The sequence below is a fragment of the Porites lutea genome, chromosome 7 (assembly GCF_958299795.1).
Source record: "Porites lutea chromosome 7, jaPorLute2.1, whole genome shotgun sequence".
In the NCBI taxonomy this organism is placed as follows: Eukaryota; Metazoa; Cnidaria; class Anthozoa; order Scleractinia; family Poritidae; genus Porites; species Porites lutea.
In genome coordinates, this window is record NC_133207.1 from 6,000,090 (window position 1) to 6,018,825 (window position 18,736).

General features: G+C 35.5%; 1 long non-coding RNA gene across 1 annotated transcript; it reads right to left on the minus strand.

Moving 5' to 3' along the window:
• Nucleotides 1-12,477: 12,477 nt before the first annotated feature.
• On the minus strand, nt 12,478-14,220 carry LOC140944111 (uncharacterized). The gene is made up of 3 exons (XR_012166667.1): nt 14,100-14,220; nt 13,579-13,728; nt 12,478-12,946 (listed from the first exon to the last, which is right to left on the minus strand). It is a non-coding gene; the product is annotated as an uncharacterized lncRNA (long non-coding RNA).
• Nucleotides 14,221-18,736: the final 4,516 nt, after the last annotated feature.

Genomic DNA, 18,736 nt, shown 5'->3' on the forward strand with positions numbered 1-18,736 from the left:
GGGGGAGGGGGGACTAGTATTTTATTTCCATAAGACGATAGTTAGGAACAAGGCATTGAGCTGTATCTGAATTCATGAAATTGAAAATGCTTTCAGTTTTATGAAGCTCTATTAATATTATAGCTTTCGTGGTGTCAGTTTAAAGTTTAAAAATATATTTAGTAGAGGTGCCTCGCTAGGTGACCTTTTATTAGCATTAGGTGGTCCCCATAGCCAATATCTAAAAGAAATCCATTCATTTGGTGACTCTAATAAACACCAAAAAAAGCCGAATCACGCCTGAGGCCATCAGTATACAGGCAACCGAGGTAGTTCAAAGTGAAACTGAAATTTTGAAGTTCCTTGCCTGAGTTCTACGAATGCAGATAAAAAAGCTGTACATCAATATTTATATCTTGAGCTGGATTTTGAGAACATTAGGTCGCGAAATAGGCCTTTTCCTTCATCTCCAACATAAACCAACATAGTTAACATAAAAACTAAAAGTGTAACTAATGCAATTCTATCCCCCCACCCCACCACGTCCTTTCTTTCTCCTCGCACTTAAAATCATTTCTCTTCTTTTCTTTCGTCACTTGTGAATTTCGGTCGTCATCGGACGCAAAAAAGCGTTCCTTCTGGCCCTTTTCGACGCAGATGGCGCCAAATTTCGCTAAGTTTGTGTTTTTAAAAATCCAGCTTACTTTATCTTGTCATTATCATTAAGGTCACAAATTGCCAAGCCGGCGGCGCCGGCCTACTTTAATGCTTATAAGTAAGTCATAACAAACTATTTGCTTACTTATGACGAACACCTTTACGGTGGAACATAACTTTAATAGTTCCGTTAGCATTACTAGAAATAAAATGCAAAACATAACAAAGCTATTTCCCCAAGTTTCCTTCTTCGCATGTCAGTAAACAACGTAAATGATAATTACCAAGGTAAAACACATAACCTGCCTTAACCAAAGACCAATAATAGTGCATTCAAAACATAAATACTAGATCACCACATCACCTCGGGTGGTCTTCCTACACATATTCCGTTATTGAATTATAAGACTGAAATAAGATGAATCGAAACAGAAACGTAACTTAGCGCCTCAGGAGGTCTTGTTCGTGATCTCATGTAGTTCAAAACTCAAAGCAGTTGATGAATCATCACAAACTTGTTAACAGCCAGAGGCAGCATTGTTGCGAATTAGGGATATGGAGTCCAAAAAGTTATTTGTCTTCATAACGTTATTGTTTATTCTAAGCTGTGAGCTGTTAAGCCGGACAAGTTCTGATGCGTTTGAGGGGCCAAAACGGAGGAAATACAGACGACGAAGGCGACTTGATCAAAGAAGACGTTTTGAAAGACGGGAAGATGCTTTTGTGTCTTCCGTCTTAAGGAAGAACTTGCACGGCGTTTCCAATTTGGTACTGTTTTGTTTTAAATTAGAAATAACAATCACTATTCTATACCACTCTTAATTACCAAAATTTGATAGCCAATTTGATTTATGAAGCTCTGAGTAGGTTAAACTGAGAACTTGGCAATTTATTGGCCATTTGTTGGAAAATCACTATAGAGTATACTTGAATTGCTGAGTTACTATTCTGAAAAAAAAGTAAGGAAGAAAAGTTAAAGTCCAGATCCTGTGTTCTCTACTTTTACCTAAAGGATAAACTTTATTTTTATCTTATCTTATTTCCTCACTATGGAGTTTTGAATAACTAATCGTTGGACAATTTGTCAGAATTTTTTTTCCTAGAGCACTTCTTTATTCTAACTCCAAGCCTTAGTCCATCACAACCTCAGTGTTGTACAGCTTTTTGTTGACTATTAGCGAGCCAAACGAATTGTGTTTATCTAGGGGTAAAAGACTGAAGAAAATAAAGGGAAAAAAGCCACATTGAATCGAAAAACATTGCGGAAGATAAATCGCGCACAGAATGGAAGAGGAAGTTGGAACACCGACAAAAGAAAAAAATTACTAACTTGAATATAGTACAAGAAAGAATACCGCTTGCTTTGTTTGCACGTTTCCATGCGTAAATACAAAAGAACAGGTTGAATCAACCATGCTCAGTACTTGTTTACGACCTGCAGGTGGAAACGTGCAAGGTATTTGGCAGTAGTGGAATTCGGTTTATGACTATGGCGGTAACATCACAATATGCCGCTGTGATGTTACCGCCATAGTCATAAACCGAATTCCACTACTGTACTTTTTAGGTTTGACTATTTTCTGATTATTGTTTGTTCTTTCTTTCTTTTCTTTTTTTTTTTTCTTTTTTTTTTTTTTATGGCGGTGGGGGGTATTCTAATCATTTAGTTATTCTTTATGCCATATTATTTCCTTTTCCACTCTGCCACGAGCCCTATTTAATTGTTATAACTAATACAGACTGCATATAATCATTTATTTAACGGGCCTGAAGAAAAAATATCAAGCACGTGGAAATTTGTTTTGTTGATATAATTATATTAATTCATTTAATCGTTTATTGATACATGAAGTTTAAAAGATATGACAATTGTTATAATCACTGATCTGTGGCATTAATTTGTTTTTAATTTGTCAATTACATCAGGACACAAGAAGAGCACAGCGTCGAATGGCAAGCGTTCCACTTTGACTCCAGATCAGCTGACTTTAAACAAACGGAAAAGAGACGTACCACCGTATTAGAGAGGCATGATTTTTAAGTACACATAGGGTTGACATACAGTGTGGATTCAGACATGATAATACAAACACAAAGGATAAAATACTGGTTAAGAGAGAGTAAGGCGATGGTCAAATGATTTTTTTGTTGTGCCAAGTTCTCAGTTTAGATTCACTTAATCAAATAGCAGGGTTATACAGCCCGAAGGTGCGTTTATTAACACAAACTGTGCATCTAAACTAGTCGTGAAACGTCAATCCAACATTGCAGGATTTAATACTTAAACCGACAGCTAATATCAATGACAGCGTGGTTAAAAGCTAACCAGCACCTCTACAAAGATGATCGATAACCTGATGCTGGAATAGCAAAGCAGTGATGAACATTGGAGTACTGACCAAACTTTAGGCTGGTTTTTCACAACGGAGTCGGAGTCGGAGTCGTAATCAGAAGCGTAGAGCTTATGATCTAGTGAAAACAGCGTTCCGATTCCGTTTACGACTCCGTCGCTTACGTTCCGCTTATGATCTAGTGAAAACCAGATTGTGGGGGTCAGAAGCAGAAGCGGAAGAACTAAACCAATCACAAAGCGTGAGAACGTGCATTGTGATTGGTTTATCCTTCGACTTCTTCTTCCGACTCCGACAATCTGGTTTTCACTAGATCATAAGCAGAACGTAAGCGACGGAGTCATAAGAGGAGTCAGAAGAAATGGAAACGTGCTGATTCTTCTGACTCCGATTCCGTCGAGCTTATGACTTCGCTTACGACTCCGATTTTTGATCTTCGCTAGGTCATAAGCGCTCTTACCACTCCACTTACGACTCCGACTCCGACTTCGACTCCGATTCCGTCGCTAGGGGATTAACAGTGTAAAGTCAGATTAAAACGAGTAAAGTCTTATTTAAAGGAAGTTGTGATAATCAAAACAGACGAAAACAGACAAGTAGGGCATATCATATAAATTTTCTTGAAGATTTTAAAGACTGTAGCAATGAATAAAAATCGTTTAGTACCGTAGTCCAGTGTGCACTGGGCCTCTTAACTAAGCTTTTTGGGGTGATTTTTCATTTTTCACTTTCGGTAACAAAATACTTCTTACAACAAATGTATATCGGAAAATCGGCCCCAATCAAATTCTGTATCTGTATCTTCGTAGGTTCACAAAAGAAAAGAAAAAACGTTAAAAATCTAGCAAGTAGAATTTCAAAAAAAAAAACAGAAAAACTAACGCTGAAAAAAGTTGTCATGCTCCATCTATCTGCTTAAGCGATAAATTCGTACCTGGATCCTAGAGTTTCAGGATTTATTCTTTCGAATTCACACTTTTCCAGCCATTTTCTCGAGGCACACTGTAGCAGGAGCCGTGTTGCCTCAAAATTAACTACATCTATCTGTCATTTTTAGCATAAGTTCCCCTGACAAAATAAACGGCTAATTGTAGATCATGAAAAAAAGGAAACGAACCGTTAACTTTGACATCGACATACACAATTCATTTAACAGACGAAAAGGAGTAAAACAAAACAAATATTATTGTGCCTGACAATCGACAAAATGCCCCTCCATTCCCCATAACGGATAAAGCGCACGTTAGATACTCAAAAGAATTAAATAGAATTTTACTTAGCTTTTATATAGATTTCATCTAACCTGAGAAGTTAACTAAAATTAATTCTAAAAATAGATTCTTTTCGACTTCATCGATAATGACACTTTAAAATAACATGTTTAAAACAAAATGAGAGTTTAATGTTTTAAAACATGTGTCGATGGTTAAGCAGAAACAAATCATTTCTTATTCAAATTCAGAACTGGAAAAAATAAGAGTTTCGTTTATTTTGTCTCGACGCTTTATTATTTAAAAAAACGAAATAGGGCTGCTTACTGCATGAGGGTTACGTAATCAATCAAAGAATCGTCTTAAGGCCTTAAAGAAACTAGTTTGGTTGATCAGGGAGTGTTGTTATCCGAGAAAAATTTATTATCTATCTTCGGGCCTCTTTTAAATTGTCTTTGATGTCCTTTCTCTCCTTTAAGTGATTCCCTCCAAGAGTATATACTCTCCAGGCATCTCCTTTCCACTTGTTGGCAAAACTCTCTTAGTTCAGCATTGGTGTTCACCTTAGGTAAAGCAAAAAGAAGAAAGAAAGAAAAGAAAAGAAAATGTATATATATGTATTAATGACAATAGCAGGAATAGCCCGAATAATTCTAAGCCGTAATTTATTAATGGAATAAATTATCTTCATGCCTTGATCCCTTGATATTTTTCATAATAAAAAATAAATTAAATTTAATTTAAAAAAATAATTTTTTTCATTTTGTTATGAGAAAATTCAAGACTCGAGTTTGAAGAACCCAGATGACTTCCTAAATGCAAAGTTTGAAAGCCATGTAAAGGTTCAAAGTCGTATACGTCGAATACCCGACCTTAAATCAAACAAAACGGCCACTTCCTGTTCTTAAGACCATTAGAAACTTCAAGTAATTGTTCTTTATTTTCCGTTATCATAAACTGCAGGTGTGTGTACTGTGAGTTTGTTGAATGGATTGAACAATAAAATAAACCCGCACGCAGGCGCAGGTGGGGTTCGGGCAGAGAAGAACTGACAATACAACAAAAGGTTACTTTAGAGAAGGTAAATAAACATAAAAAAAACTCCATAAGTCGATGATCTGAATCAAATAAGTTCAAAACAGCTTTGTTGCAAAGTCTGAAATTTAAAACGTGGTCTCTTTAAGACGGAATAAAGTTAGGTTATTTCATTTTGACAACATCTGCCATGATCACAGTTTAATTTGTGAGAAATACAGAATTGATATTAACGATAAAAAATAAAGGGGACAAATCTGACTTAAACCTATATCCGAGGTGTTCTTTGTTCGGTCCATTTTTTGCAGAGTGCTTTTTAATCAAAAAATGAGGCTTTAAAAAAATAAGATAAAATAAACCATACTTTCCTTTTAAACTGGCCAAATTTGTAAGCCTAGGAAACGTTTCAGAAATTCGTTTTTAAAAAGAGAGGAAAAGCAAGCGATTACGCATCGAATGACGTTCAAACGCCTTTATGATATTTTATAGATTGCTAAGAATAATTGAATGCTTTTAAAATAATTCACCTGAAGATTTTAGAAAATATATTATACAATGATATTATTTAAATAGCTCTTTAGTTAATTTAATAATACGCCAAGAAACCGAAGCCAATTAAGGAAGGCTTTAGGTAACGTTTCATTTATACAAACAGGGAACCAGTATAAACAAAAATAAAAAGATGGTATCTTCAATCCTCAATGCGTGTATGAAAAAGGAAGAAACAATTAACGCCTTTCCATGACAAATTTTCCAAAAAACAAACATTCATGAACTGAACACCAGAGTAGGAATTAAAGTCAGTGACTCAACCGACAAGTATTTGTTTTTTCTTAAAAGTAGAACAGCAGGTTATATGAAGCTGTTAAATAAATCTTAATCTTAACATGAGTCTGTCGATGACATCCTTAACTGAAAATATTTGTATGTTGACAATCGTTTTCACTATACAAGTAAAAGGTGTTGGATATGTACATTGTAAGCTTGATGTGGGTATGTCTGTGATGTCAGTTTACATGTACGTAGTGATACTGCCTAAGTTTGTGAGCTTTTGTGGATAAAATCCTGAGGAGTAAGCATTTAACGACAACTTTTATGTGGAGTTACTTTGCGCTATCTACCTATTTTTCTAGTAGGAAGTATGTACAAGTTACTTCAAATACCTCTGGAGCTAAATCACGTTTTCCATGTCTAGTGTGCGCTAAAAACGACAATGATGGCGGTAAGAGAAGAGAAAACAGAAGTAGAAACGTCGTAGCGAAGATTTTTGTCTCCATGATCAATTACGTTTCCAATACTCGTTGCCAGCTTTCGTCTTACGTCAAAAGCGATAACCAATTGAAAACAGACTGTGAAGTTCTCAAAGCCAAAGTCCTTTTATAGTGTAACCTAAGCTGGCCGCAGGGTAAGAAAAAGCCAAGACAGGGTTCCGGGCCTCGTGATAACAGAATACTATTTGAAATATTCGATTCAATTATATTGGCTTCCCTGGATGGCGTGCTTGATCCCAGTTTCCCTCCCACTCACAGCGATTTCTCATTAATATTTTGAGCAAAAGATAGCGTAGGTAAAACGACACCAACGCCTACTTTGTATCGAAAGAATAAACTACCAAAAAAGGTATTTAATCAATAAATATTTTACGCTGTTTTATGGTTTATTTTACACTTTCCTTGCCCTCTTTGCAATGTTTGTAGCACGCAAATTACAACATTAACAAAATAACTGACAGAAGCACATCGGTTGTTTTAGAAATGCTTCTTGTAACTTGCTGTTTTAAAGGAACTTACAAACACCAAAAAATATGATACACATGTAGACAAGGGAACTTTTAACTTATCTTCTCCACTAGAAACACTATAACAAAAAGATTTTGTTAAGACTTTTTTGGAAATATTGTGATTGCCTGGGCTACATTAAGTTCCACTGAGATAAAATAGGACAGTACCGATGTGAAAATATTTTGGTCGCTCAGGCATTTGTTTTTAACTGTTACATTTATTTTATTTAGTTTCATGCCTATACTTTAAATTATTTAAAAATCACACTTTCTCAAAAACGTTAAAAGGAAAAACACACGTCGGGAAGGAAAGATTCAGTCAGGCCCAGGAAAAGCTATGGTGTATCGTAAGTACATGGTATTGTATGAAGGTACACTGATTTTATCTCTTATTAAAACATTTGCAGAAAAATAAATAACTTCTTTTGTCACAGCAGGGTTTCTTTAACTAATCCTTAAAATCTGCAAGATGTAAAGAGATTTTATTTTATACATTCACATTTCCGTAAAACAAATCCCTCCTTAAGAAATGATCCTACGATCCGCAATAAGACACTTCCTCTTGCTTCAAAGTGCGGCTCTGGTGCACGTATACTTTCAAAGTATCATATCGGATATGAAAAAACGTTTTCACCCACACGTTACTGAAATATACTCGTTTTCATGTAAATGCTTGTGCGCCATACTTTACTTTGATAAAAATGCTTTTCCTCATTACAATTTATAAGCTATTTTAGATCATTATAGAACAAGGTTCGGCAGATCAAAGGAAAAAAGGACATAAAAGACGGCACGACTTTGGTGTAAGAGTCATTTATTTTATTATTTGCAAAATGCAGGAGTGTTTTCCCGACTGGTATTCATTTTATACTTTCGCAAATCCCCACGCCTTTTGTTCCATTGACTCGCGAATTAATTCCAGCAGAACGCTTTGAACGTGAAAATCCTTACGCTCATATATTGTGCTAGGTCTCAGGTATAATCAAACGTCTTATTACGTAATACACGCCCTCTACCTCTTTCGGCATCAATTAGATATTTTCGATTCAAAATCTTTTGGATATCTGTATAAGCCAGATGAAAAAGAAAACTGCTTTTCCTCTCTTCTAATCTAATAGTCGATCAAGAATTCTAATCTAATAATTTACCAATCTTTAAAAAATATTTGGCGAAGGCTAAAATGACATAGGGTTATTTTACAAAAAACTAGAGAACATACAATATAACTGCAAAATGTGAAATAACAAAACTTTAGAACAATTTCAGATTTGAGAACTTGGGTATATCCTTTTCGACTGACCTTTGTCCCTAATTATACTAGGCGTCATTTGCTTAAGTTCCACGCTCATTAAAATAAAGCCTGATAAAAAACGGAAAATTTGATATAAAGATTAATTTATCACGTTTATTTAATAAGTGACATGAACCGCAACTGTAGTGGTTTCTTTTTTTCAAGTACTAGTGTCCTTTGGTTCATTCTTTGTTTCTTCATTTCATTTTTATTTTTTTGGTATTTATTAGAAAATATTATTTCGTATCTAAACACTGGTCTCGTTTAAAATCCTAATTTAGAGATTAGCCGAATAATTCGCTTCCTCTTAAAGATAGTTTCAGTAGATAACTATAATTAAATCAACGAAAATCGATCAACGTCTTCAATTTTATCCATGTTGTCGTTTATTGTGAGGTTTGTCGACTGATTTTTGGTATTCTAAAGTTTTGCAATGGTGATTAGGATGCGGGGAGTTAAACAAAACAAAAAATCGCCACCTTTTTTCTAAACTGCGGACCCAAAGTTTAGGCCTTTTCGGAAGAGATCCTTCCGATTATGAGTAAATCGTACTATCAAAATACACCAATGGGTAGTTACTGGGCTTAACTTATAATCCCCGCACAGTCAACATCGATCATGAATAAAATGCAGCAAGAGGTCTAAACGTCATGATCAATATCAAAGTAACTATCATGCAACAAGGGTTTAACCTTATCACACACAAGCTATGCTTACTATAGTAACGGATCTTTACCCCAGCATCGTTTGTTAAACAAGGAAAGCAAGAAGAGTTTAAAACACACATAATTATTTAACCGAGGCAAAAATTTTTTGAAAATTAAAGGGAAACATTCTATGAAGATAACTGTTTTTAGTCAAAAGTTTCGCGTTATTTTCCTTTTGAAACTCCTTTAAGCTTGTAAAGTTAAAAGTTTTAAAGCAAATGTTATGGATTAGCTCGATTAGTGCAAGTAATTTTAGTTGTACGTTTAATTCATCCGAAAAAAAAAAAGTATAAATTGAAGTTCTTATTAAATGGGGCGATGCAACTTGAAGTAAAGCAACTTTGCGAAGCCTGATAATGGAAGAGGTTAAACCTTAGCTTGACAAGCTTTTCCGTCACTCATTGACAGCCAAAGGTACTAACATTAAGTGCAGTTTATCGCAATAATAATTTCAATCAAAAAATGAAAAGAAGCAGAACTCTAATAACTTTTATTTTCAGTAATTCTGGTTTTTATACAAAATGTATGTTGCCATGAAAAAAAGGTGAGGAAATTTCCTCAATAGCACTTATACAAAGGCAGGTACTACTTTTACAATTAGCCTGTTTAAAACTAATAGTTTCACTTGTGGTTTATTTTTCTAGAATTACCGTGGTGAAAATAAGGGCTGGAGTTTTTTCATGATGAATTCTTTAAAACCAAACATGTTGTCTCTCTCTTTGCAATTCCAGGTAAATTTATTTGTGTCTTATAATGGCCCTTCTTAAAGTTAATCATTGAAAGCAACGCTAGTCATTTGATGTTTACTGACTTGAAGCGGATTTAGGTGTTAACGAGCATTAATAATTGGAGATGCGCGAAAAAACGGTCAAACATGGTCGCCTCATTTAAGTGTTTTTTTGTATCTTGACATAATTGTTTGTTACAATTTTTATTAACAATTTACATTAAGTACAATCTCTTTCAACGGGCTAAGCAATAAATTAACACGTAATAGAATATCCAGAAAAGAAATTATTTTCCGTAAAGAAGGAAATAAAGTTAAGTCGATTATATGGTTTAATCGTTTACGCCGTTGTGTGAAAAGCAGGTCGATTAATTCGAGCGAAATCGCCAAGTTTTTCTCAGAGCTTATAAAGTGCGTTCAAAAGCGATTTTGTTAGAATCATCTCCGAGATAGAGCTAGTCAAGAGTCATTTCATTTATCGGCAGAATGACCAAGATAGGCAGTGTAGTGGCCTTGTCCTGTTTTCTTCTTCTTTGTCAACAATTGAGGCAAATTGACAGTTTCGCAACCAGTTTGATGCCAGGTCAAGGGAAAAGAAACCTAGCTTCCGGTAATGTTTACGACCCGGAAAACGAACGAAGTAAACTTTGGGGAAAGGATGTTGGTAAGTAAATGCCTTGCTATTTAAAGAGGGCAGGCTAGGATTTGAAGGTAAACATGTATATATTTCACAATAGCAGCTACAGTACTAATTTTGGTCAATTAAACAAATAAAAGAAAAAAAACGGTTTTAAGGTTTTGTCATAAATCTTCTTGCCCTCTTTTGGGGTTTTATCCTCACTAGCCGGTACCCTGGTATTAGTACGAGGCGAGACATAAGCCTGTAAACTTGTAAAACATGTAAAATTGACTTAACTTTCGACATTTGAATTTGAATAATCATTTGATAGCACTGACGTTTGTAGTTTGTTGACAACAGCAATATCAAGGAAACGAATATCTGGGAGTATTTATAAGTAAAGTCTAAAAGTCGAAGGTCGGAGTAAATTAAGCAATTTGGGGTTTTTATTATTTCAAGTGAATGATAAAGTTAATATTTTAAAGGAGCTCCACTCATAGGCCTAAGCGGTATATGTGGAATTGAAATTTCCTACTGACAAATTATTCCAGAGGACTAGCTTCGTTTTTTCCTTTTTAATTGAAATTTAGTAATCCCAGTGGGTTATAAGCAACATTAGTATACACACACTTAGAGCTCTTCGCGATTCAAGCAGTCTAAAAAAAAAGCGAAACAAAACAAAACTGAAAAAAAGTCGCTTTCATAAACTGGGTGTTTGGCCAAAGTTTCAGAGTAAAAACTTTTTGAAAATATAAGAATATCGTGGTATGAAGGAACGAAAAGAGTTGATGGTGTTCGAACAGCGTAATTTACTGTAGCTGACTTCTTATATACTGCAAACAATGTTTACCAATACAGAGCAAAATTAACGAGGCTGCTTTGTCACTGTTTTCGGGATTTCCTCGCAAGACCAATTTTGCCCATAGATAGAAGTTAATTTATGGAGAAAAAAAGGAGAGCAAATATTTTCGAAAATTGTGCGTGACAGCAAGTTAATAAGGTAAAGAGCACTGCAGATAATTAACACTCACCTCGATCGTGGCCGCTGTTGACAGCATTTGCAAGAAACGACAAAAAAAATCATTCACGGTGGGTTAACGGAAGCAAATAAAGCTATTAATACGTTTCTTCCCAGAGAGAATAGTAATTTAAACTTTCGACGCTTCCTTTTAAATCACTGATGCTAAAGCTTTCAAAAAGATTAACTCAAATTATGACTTGCCATGTTTGAAGATACTGTAAAGATCCAACTTTCAACCGTCGTCCGGTTAGCTCAGTTGGAAGAGCGCTGGTCTGCTGAACGGAAGGTCGTGAGTTCAGACCCCGGTCAGACCATCAACCAAGGTCTTTAAAAAACTGGTGAGATCGTGCTAGCTGTGAAACCTCTTTCTCGGTTCAGATGATCGCGTCATTGGGCGGTGACTTTCTCAAAAGAAATGTACAGAACTGAAAAGCGCGAGAAGTCAATAGCGGGCAGAGTGGCTGTGATGAATTATCCTCTGGAACAAATCTTAATGTGCCTTTTCTGTAAAGACGTTCAGTTCAGTCTAAAAGTTGTGGGGAGAAAAAAAAATATATGAAATAGAAATTTCTTTAAAAAGTCGAGAGTTCTCTGTTTTGAACAAAGGAGTGTTTAAACGATTTTGACGCCATTTTATTTTGTGTGTTGTTGTTTACAGACTACAATCGTTTGGCCAGAGTTCCTTTCGCGGCGCTTCTAAGTGGAGAACACCATCAATGGCCAAGATTCGGACGATCAGTGACCAAGAAGAAGCGACTTTAGATGTATTGTATAACTTGAAAATAATTCAAACAATTAAGAAGATGTCATCACGAGTTTAGACGAAAGAAATGTGTAGTAAAAAGAACAAACTTCAGGAAAAGATGTGTTTCTTATTATTATCATTATTTTATTTTCGTTCTCTGAAAATTTAGTAAAGCAGATAAACATAACAATCTTGGCACCAAAAAAATATATTAATGGTCAAAATAATTAACGTAAGTTGAATGCTTTGGTAGCCTGTAAAATCCCAAGGCACCAGGACTGCCCTCCCCTCCCTCCTCCTCCCCCCCAGGTTCCCCCCCCACCCCTCCCCAACGAAGGCAGAGACCAGTTGTTTTAATGACAATTTATTTCTGGAATTCTTTTTTATCACGACAAAATAAAGAAACCATTGGCTTCAAAAAGGTGTCTTAGAATGCTATGGCATTTTAAAACTATGCTTTTGATTACTTTACAAATTCTAGAAAAAAATTGGTGTTAACTAGTCAAGACCAGTTCTGTAAACCCATAAACTCATCCCCTTTTATGGCTGCCTCAACAACCAATCAAAAGCTTTCAAAATCCAATGATGATTTTCTAGAGTAATAAGCAGATGCTTCTAGTTTATCCTTCTAAACATTTAGACAATTTACAGAGAACAGGTTAATTTTAAGGTGAAGGCTGAGTGGGTCGTAAAACCGTCGATGATTGATTTCCTACTTTTATTAAGAATTCAGGAAAGCAGATTCACCGTCGGTAATATCATCTTCTTCTGTACCGCAGATTCGCTTTGCTCTGGCACAATACTCCCTCTTCCTGATGACTGCCTACGGAAGTAGAAGTTAGATACTCGCAATGTTGCTAGAAATTCTTATTACCAGAAAAACTGTATAAGAGGAAACCGCCACTAGGACAGACACTCAAAATGCCTTTTGGTTTTTGCTCTTAATAAATCCCCCTTTCTATTACGGTTCTTCCCAATTTGTTATAATTTTACCCATCACGCGTCTTTCTGTTCATTAACTGATTATAATAATGAAACTTATGCTGTATAACAAATGCTCACGATGTCTGAGCTTTATCTTCAACTTCCTTTAATCAATTATTAATGATTTTTTCAAATTTAAATTTGGTGGCAAATAAAAGCATATATATAAAACTGATGTTCGCTAAGATCTTTAAAACACGTGCGTCAAGATATATAAAATAGCTCGTCGACTCTTCAAAAAAAAAAACAGGATAGAAATTATTTCTAGGGCTGCCTTCTTTCCGGCTTGTAATTAATGTTGCGTGTTAACCGCTCTGTTACCAGAGGGGAAGAATCAAAATCTTACGAAATAATTAAGTCACAATTCACTGCAGGTTTTTTTTTCAGTCTTTGACCTAAAATAGAAGCACTGGAAATCTTTGTTTTGGCCTGTAAAAAGAAGATCACTAGGATCGACGAATGGAACATCACCTTAGGAGTGGACCTTTTACCAACGCGTTCTTCGCGAAATGGAGGCCCCCCTTGAACCGATCCTGTGGCAATGATAAGCACCAACACCAATACGACAAAAAGCCAGGCCTTCTCCATGCTTGGTAGTTTTCGTTAATGTGTAGATAGAATCTGTGTGTAGATATAAAGACCGGAAACTAAAACCAAAACCGTTTCAAGCTATCCGTATTAGTTAATAACGAACACTCGAGTGAAACTGCTTATTGTGATGTAAAAGGAAATCACACAGTATCCAAGTCCGTCTTCCTTGTTGAAGCTTTGACTCGTCTTCTGCTAAATAGTAGAATGTTTACAATGAGTATTTCTGATTTAAGCTGAAATCGGTCTAAGTGACTGAGATTTGTTTTGGTTTCGTTGAAGGCTGCCTATACGCACGTTTGTTTAGAATAATAATACGTAAATTGCCCTCCCCTAAAAATGTCAATTCTTATAAAGCTTTTTTTCATAAGCCGGAAAAAATATCTACTCAAAGCGAATCTTACCTGAAAATTGCAGTTTCCCTCTTGCCCAAGAGGAAAGGAGTCGTAGAGCCTCTAACTTAAAGGACTTTCAGTTTGGACTACAGAGCGTTGAGTTTATATACCTTCTAATAACAAAATATACACAGCCAATGGCCGATCATTTCTCATTTAAACCTCCTTGGTGCCAAACTGGTCGGACAACTGTAATTTCAATTAATGTGATCGCGGGGGTTTGTGAACATTTCAAGCCCTAATTGTTATTGATGATCGAAAGCGGGCATTGGTAGATAAAACAGGTAGAACAGGTCTTTAAAGCCTAAGATATTAAGGTGTTTTAATTCCAAGTTTTAAGTTTTAACCAATACATGGGCAAATGACTGATTGTCTTGATTCGATCCTTCTCTTCGTTTCAAATAACTTCTCATTGTAGTCGAAAACTTCGTGTACTTGAATCTTATATATAAGAAAAAATGAATAAAAGCGGTCTTTTACGGCGCCTTTGTAAAAGTATCTTGCTGATTACAATCGTGGACATAACTGATTCCGAGATTCCAAGCATAATTAAAACAAGAGAAAGAACTGCGGCACATTAATCAACAATTAACTGACAGTTGATTACCTTGCATCCCATAGCGCTATTAAAGAAAATGTAAGTTTGCATTTCTTGATTCAAAAGAGCTGTTTCAGAAAGAACAGGCCTTAAATTGCCAACTAGTTGAGATTGTTAAAGTTTAAACAAAATTGTTCTTTAGACTAAGCAGTTATTTAAGGAGAAAAGTTGAAATGAATATGTTTCAGTTTGGTTTTTCTAGGTTGCTCAAAGAAGTCAAACCTTCACATTAAAAACGATTAAACTATAGAACTACCGGTTTTTCAGTGCTAAAATAATTCCTTCAATGACAGGTGTGTCTGTGTAATCCAAAAGTCTTTTCTTATTCTCCCGTTTGACTTAATGGCTTTGAAAACAGTAATTTGTTCGGAGGTATAAGCGTGAGTAATGAAGCCATTAATTAATAAAAAGATAACATATTCGAAGTACTTTATGGCGAGTTGTATGCAGACAATTAAAAGCTGTTTCTGCTATTCTTTTTTTTTTTTGTTTTTCGCAGGGAAACTGATTTGGCTGATTGAAACGGCCCTTCAAGTTAACTTGGGGAGTTGGTCATGGCGTTTTATGATCAGTTTAATTATACGTTTTAATTTCACTGACTTTAAACAATAAGACGCTTAAAAAGTTTGAAACTGTGGGACGGAGTTTGTACCATTTCGCTTTGTTTATACGCAGTTTTAAAGACTACTGAGCTCAATAAAATAATTGAACTCAATAACACTGCATGTGTAATTTTCGTTCGCTTAGATGTCCTTAAGTGTGAGCATTGGAAAAGAGTGAAAAGCAAGAGGACTTTTGTGCTTTTCATAGAATGTTCAAGCCAAATTCCTTCTACTCATTATTTTGAAGTTTATTTAGTTTCGCAGCCGTTTAAATGATGTGGAAGTAAGCTTTTGTAGATTATGTTTTACTGTTTTCCCGAGACAGGCTCAACTGACAGCTGAAAAACAGCGTCACTGTTCTAATTTCTTCGCTAATGAGCAGGTGTGAAAGAAGCGATAAGCGAAAGAAGCAACTCTAAAACGTGAAAAGACTTTCACTTACACGGCAGTGTAACGTTATATAAAACGCCATAAATAATATAAATTATCACAGTCATCATCCTTTCGATTTTAAGAAAAAAGCTAAAAGAGGAATATGCAGAAGATGAGACCGCGTTACAGTTTAGTTTTTGAGTTTCCAAATCAGTCATTCATTCAACTACCGATTAAAGTTGACTCACTGCTAGCTACAAGTGATTAAAACATTTTTAAATTAACAACACGTTCTAAACAAAAGCCAGAATGGTAACTTTTTTCAGGTGAGTAATATTCTGTAGTCACAATATAATCATATATGTGATAGTTATATACCAGTAGTAATCCTAGACTAGTGAGTGCGTTCTTAGCTTTACCATCGAGCATTACATGTTGTTTAAAGGAGGGTAACATCATGAAAACATTTTTTAAAGAATGGAAATGTCTTCTATGCTATCCACCAAGAAAGATTGACGTGAATAACAATTTCTTAATTCACCTTCGATAACAAACGTCCAAAAGCAAAGGCAACTTCGAAAAGTAATACTGGTTTCCTGAGTCGTGACACAAATTGAGGTTTACAACGATCATAGCAATATAGGTTTTTAGGGTATAAATTATTTTGGCATTGTGCGAACTGTTCATCTTCATTCAGTTCGTGTAGGACAGTTCGTGTTTTAAACTTATATTGCTTGGCGAGATGGTCTCGTCAACAAAATCCCACGCAGCAACAACAACAATACCTTTTTTCGCCTTGTACTTAATTAATTACATACACACTTGAAAGAGAAAAAATATATATATATATATATATATTGATTTGTACTTAATAAGGCAAGGAGCTGAAATAATCCTAAGATTTTCTAGCCAGTTCTCCAGAATTTAAAGTTTTATAGAATTGAGATAGAATTTATTTCCAAAGAAGCAGTTTTAAAATACAATGTATTAAGAAAGAAAGAGTATATGCTTAAGTTATGTTAACTATGTTGTTCTAACAGCAAATGAGGTTTCAATTGTTTTTGGAATTGGTATGTGTTTAGTTCTTTAAGAGTTATGGGAATTTTGTCCCTCGTTCCCTGTCTTTAAGTCTTCTCATTAGCTTGTTTCAAAAACATCATCGTATTTCCCATTTAAGAAATCAACTAAACGTTTTAACTCCTGAAACCCGTTGTTCAGATTGTCTAACTTTCGTTCTAAGGGTTCTATTGCTTCTTTTAAAAGATTCCTAATCTCTTCTCGTGTAATACCCATTTTTGCGGCGTTTTGGACGGAAGGCCGTTCAAACCCACCGACCGCCATCACGGCAAATGTATCACATGAGATAAAGCGTTACATTTATGAACATAGGAATACACGGGTAAGATTCCGCAAACTTTTCCGTGCCGGTGAGAAATAAAACTGCGGATGAATGAATAGACTCAAACGTACGGATAAATTCTTCAATAGCGCACAGACGCCACGAATGTTATCTGGTGTTTCTTTGTGTCTTTGTTGAGGACGTTTTTAGCTCGATTTGACCGATGTAACATCTGCAACACCGCCGAGAAAGGTAGGGAAAAAATCACCAGCCCAGAACAACTTCAAATTTCATTCCCTCACCCAATTTCAATATCTCCGTGCTTTCGACATCAGTTGCGTCATCTGGTTGACCCTGAACTAAGAACGGTGATGCACATACAGGTGTGACGTAATTCAAAATGGTGCCAACAATGCAGACGAAAGATAAAAAAAACTTGGTTGAAAGGTCACCTTGGGGATCACAGGAAAACCGAGTACCACAGGTTTCTCAAAATAAGGAGTTGCGTTCTCCTTACGCCGAACGCAATGATTGATTATTTCTGTGTTATTTCGAAAATTTATTTCTTTTAAAACAGCAACTCTTTAATAAGCAAAATATGCATTGTATTATGCATAAGCAGAAACCAAGTAATTGGAAGAGTTGTAAAATACAATTTAGAATAAACATGCAAATAAAGAAAATGGTAATATTCTTACTACTTGTAAAATATTCTTTGCCATTAACATACATGTTTGTGTAGCGAATGAGTAAGAGGCCCTCTAAAAGAATATGAAATCTAGACTAAGCCTCAAGCAAAACAAACAAGCAAACACAAAATAATAGCTTTGGTAGAAAAGGTAGCTCAAAATAAATAAAAAATCTTCCTAAAACGCAACGCGACTGGGACATAGAGACTCCGAGGCTCTCATAGTACATGATGTAAACGGCCTCTTCCACTTACGTCGCTTCTTCATTGATTGCGAAAGCATAAATGCATATAGCTGTATTCTTACTGAATCGTTGTTTATGTTCTATTCATGTATCGATTTACTGACTTATTATTTTTGTGAAAGGTTTGAACCCAGGAGTCGTTGCAAAAGTAGGTTGAGTTTTCAGGATCGTCCGGGTGAACGTAGTCCTGAATAGGACTGTTGTTGTCGACAGTGACTGACGTTTCGACAACCTGTGCGGTAGTCATCTTCAGAGTCAAAGTGAGTTGTATCACGTCAGTTGATGGTATTATACTCTAGTTATTGATCTGATTGGTCAATTACGTAGCGATGTTATTGGTCATCTTTCAGTTAAGCCGTGATGTTATTGGCTATGAAGACTCGTAATCAGTAATTGGTGCGTTTCGATCCGTATATTGTCACAGTTAAACACTCGTCTATTGTTAGTCAAATTGTCATTCTCTCGTAGTTAGTTTTGCTTGATCTGGTCAATAAGTCGTTTGTACGGCGCTGGTAACTTTTGGCTACGATTCAGTGGCGTTTGTTCTAAGGTAGTATCCCAGCTTTCTAAAGTAAGACAGTAAGACGTTGGTAGAGTACGTTCTACATGTCGCAGAGTCCCAGTTAATTGTTGTTGTTTTTTTCTTTGTAAAAAATTCTTTAAGAGTCTAAATCATTAGTATCTGGTTCTTTAATCATGAATATATCAAGAAACTTAACAGACTCTTTCCACCACAAAAAAGGAGTTGTAACACGAACTTTAGCTAAATTCAGGCTTGCACAGCCAATTGAACAATACAACA